The following is a 4306-nucleotide window of genomic DNA, read 5'->3' on the forward strand; positions in this document are numbered from 1 at the left end:
TTCTGGTTTCAATTACACCGTGTTGGTGGAGAGTGGTTGTTTTAGCAGGTTCATTTGGCCCAGTGGGGGGGGGGCAGTCTTTGTGTGTGACTGGCCGTCCCGCGGGCTCGGACGGGGCATTACCTTCCCGACAGATGCTGGTCTCGTCGTGACCCTGCAGATGGTGAGAGACAGGAAGTGTCGGGACAGAGAGCGGACGAGCTGCCGGTGACATCACTCTGGGCTCCTGCTGCTGGTTTCTTTTTCTAGACTTTTTTTTTAATTCTTCATGTTCCACTTGTCCGTCCTCTGACTGGACTGGGGTCACATGGTCACATGGTCACATGGTCACATGGTCTACAAGATGTAGAATCTCAGTGGGGTTTGTTTTTTTTTTCTCACTTTATCCCTGGGTGGGTTTCTCCGTCTGCCTCAGTCTTTACATTTACTCGCTGAGAAATCTGACTTTCTTCATCTCTTCATTCTTCCCTCTCTCTCTCTCTCGCTCTCTCTCTCTCTCGCTGTGGTAGAACGGTGATAAATCCTGGTTTTATTGCCGGAGAATTCCTCTCTCCCTGCAGGGCTGACAGCTCCCCACGATCTAAGACACTGCTCGTACCAAACCCAATCCTCCCTCCCTCCATCACTCCATCTCTGCCTCCATCTGGCCCTGATTACTCCGAGAGTGGAGGACTGGTGGTGGGAGGGTGCGGGGGGTGAGGTTGGGGGGGGAGGGGGGGAGCACTACAGGGACGCATCGGTCGGGGGGGGGGGGGTGGGGGGGGGGGGGGGGGGGGGGGTGAGGTTGGGGGGTGAGGTGGGGAGCACTACAGGGACGCATCCCAACATTACAGCCCAAGAGTAGGAGAGAAGACAGTGATGGAGGAGAAGACATGGATAAAAGCAGGAAGTTGATCTAATAACCGACGAGTAACGAAGCTAGCACTTAGCTCGTGTACTTAAAACTGACCCAACGACGACAACGACGACGAGTTAGAACTATAAAGCCAGAAGGAAGTCAAAATTAGACCTAACATACTCTATCTTAAACTAGATTAGGATTAGATTAACAATTTACCAAAAATATATCTAATAGAGAAGCCAGAACAAATACCTAAAGCCGAAAGATAGCTAACAGTTAGCATAGTCGTACTCTGGGGTTAGCTACCGCCGTTGATCGCAGAAAGATTAGAAACAAATGCTAATGTAGCTAAAAATTAGACCAAGAGTTGATTGAAAAATTATGTCAGAAGAATTGAAAAAGTCTAAAGATGAAAAAAATTCAGAGGTAGCGGGAAATAAAAAAAAAAAAAACAAAAGCGTCAGCATCAGGTGAAGCAGTGGAGAAAGGACAGATTAGAGAAGGATCAGAGCAGAGGAGCGGAACGACAGCTGAGTCCTGCAAATGGAACTGAAACGTGATAATGGCCAGAATTTGGGTGGAAAGTGGTTCAGCTGAGAGATGTTGGACGTGTCTGTGTGTGTGTGTGTGTGTGTGTGTGTGTGTGTGTGTGTGCTGGCAGGCCATTTAACTACAGCAGTGCCAAAAGAAGTGCGTAATAAACAACTGCCTTGGACAAGCCGGCCTCCCACATCAAATAATGTGTTTTGGCGTTGTCCACTTTAGCTGTGTGTGTGTGTGTGTGTGTGTGTGTGTGAGCTCTCAGGATGACACACACACACACACAGTAATTATTAGCACATTTTTCCTCTGCTGTAGAACATTACATTTGAAACATTTATCGTTAACCAGCTACTAGTTAGTTAACCTGTTAACACAGCAGCCATATTCCTGACTCTTGTTCACGTTATTTTTGGCTAATAATTAGCCCAATTTTTTTTGTTTTCTTACAGTTATATTTTAGCTAACATATATCTTAGTTTACTCTAGTCCCTGTATCTGCTATCTTATTTTTTTTTTTGCTACCTTTTAGCTAATTTAAAATATTTTTTGCTAAGATTTGCTACATGTTTAAGCCGATTAGCATTTTGGGCTAACCCATCGCATTTAGCAGTATTTTTTGGCTAACTTGAACTAACTTCATACTTTAGTGGATCGTTAGTTCAAATTCTCCAACATGGAATTTTAAAGGCTAATGCTAACAAACGGAGACATTCCGCTAATCTCCGTTCTTGTGCATTAGGTAAGAGCTAATATGCTAACAGATAAATATGTCACCAGATGTCGCGGTATTAACTTCCGATTTCTGTACGATGTGGGTTACAACGAGTCTACAACTGGTCTAACCAAGTAGCGACCCACGAATCCACGTGGCCCAGACCTAACGTTGTAGTGGCCCAGTCTGCGGGCAACACCATCGGAAACAAATGTCGTACAGATGACAGACCAGGAACGCAACATTTGTCATGGCCGCAGCCGAACTGAATTGAGACTCAAATAAAAAAATTTTCACAAATTATAATTAAAAATAAATGCTAATAAAATTATTCAAAAAACTATTTTATGAGCATCAACAGTGTTTTGTGAGAATTCTACAAATGTCCAGTTTTTGAACAGTTGACTAGCTCTGTGTTAGAGTATGAACCCCCACCCCCCCCGTTCTCTCTCTCTCTCTCTCTCTCTCTCACTCTCTCCCACCTCTACCAAAAATAATCAGTGTAATTTCTATTCATTATTACACCTCCATTTATCTGGGAGACGAGACGTGGGGAGGACGGGGTATAACTCTGAGGAATAACAATACCATTAAAAAGGCTGTGCTGCAAATATCAATCACTGTTGCCGTTAATGTCCCTCCAGCCTTTTCACTCGGCCTCTCTCTCTCTCTCTCTCTCTCTAATGTCCACCCATCTGTATGTGTGTGTGTGTGCGTGCTACATTCAAAGCCCTTTAATCAACAACCCCTGCATCTGGGGCAGATAATGAATGGCATTGTTTATAACCCGACTCCTGCAGCGGCTGATAAATGCCTCCGTGCCTAATGCTATCATTTGAATAAGAGATGAGAGGAGCTTTTATTTTAATATCCAGGAGCAGCTCCTGTTAATGTACACGTCTGACTGGAGCTGTGGTCCACGGTGGAGGTGCTGATGGAGGCGCTGATGGTGATGGAGGTGCTGAAGGGGGCGCTCCATTTTGTCAATCAGCCAAAGGCCACAGCAGTAAAAGTGTGTGATGAGGCAGAATCAAGTTATGAAGTGATTGTGTCTGATTCATGGTCCTGTGGAGGAGCCAACAGGAGCCAACAGGGCCAACAGGGGCAACAGGGGCAACAGGGGCAACAGGGGCAACAGGGGCAACAGGGGCAAAAACAAAATAATCCAGTAGAAAATCAGTAAAACATGGGATTATACGGTCAAAAAAATATGTCTCAGATTAGGTTAAAACAGTGGAACAGTTATTCCTGCCATCTTTTTACACCCTTGTGGCCGAGGCAGGCGACTGCACATTCTGAGTCTGGATCTGCTGGAGGTTTCTTGTGGGGTTTTTTTTTTGGTTTTTTTTGATGAAAGTGATTCTCTATATATTGAAAAGTATATTTAAAAATATACTATATATTGTAAAAAAATTGCAATATATTGAATATATATTTAACATGCATATATTGCATTTCTTTTCATGTCAAGTACATACAGTAAAGTTCATACGACTAAATCTGACGAGGGCTAACGTTTATTTCTTTCAAAATAACTCTAACTATTTTTGGCTAATGGGCTAATGCTAAGCTACATGTGCTATCTTTCAGCTAACTTGCACTTACTTCTTCCCTGTCTTTACTGTGTTTTTTGTTTTTTGTTTTTTTAGCTAACGTTGCACATTGGAGCCGGTCGTCACCTTTGCCGACCGCGTGGCGTCTTCACAGCCCGGCCCTGAACGCCATCTTCACACCTCCGACTCCACCTGCTCCAGCACCACTTCACTCTCATTTACACCTCCACCCTCCCCTGCAGTCCAGAATAAAGGGACACCAGCTGTGGCCGCAGTGACTGACGCTGGGCCCTGCTAGGTGGCAGTGACAGATGAATTATCCCACAGGCCGCGGCGGCTGATTATCAGTGGAAAAGTCATCAGGGCGTCGCAACCCCCCAATCTCCACTCCACGCTCACCCTCTTGTCCTCTCCGTCCCCCTGTCAGCCCTCGTCAAGAGGGGGACGCCTTGGCCAACATGTCGCCCTGACAGGTAATCTCAACAATAACAATTACTGCCATTACTGGTGTCATAAACAAGTGAGCAGAGCCTCCGACTACAGGCTTCATAATTTAACACGCGGGGAGTCGGTGTCAACAGGTCCGTCAGGTGATTGACACCCGTGTTACGGCTGCAGCCGCAGATTGTGAAAATCATCAATAAAACACAGGGTGAG

This window comes from Cynoglossus semilaevis, chromosome 12 (genome assembly GCF_000523025.1).
Source record: "Cynoglossus semilaevis isolate Cse_v1.0 chromosome 12, Cse_v1.0, whole genome shotgun sequence".
Taxonomy (NCBI): Eukaryota; Metazoa; Chordata; class Actinopteri; order Pleuronectiformes; family Cynoglossidae; genus Cynoglossus; species Cynoglossus semilaevis.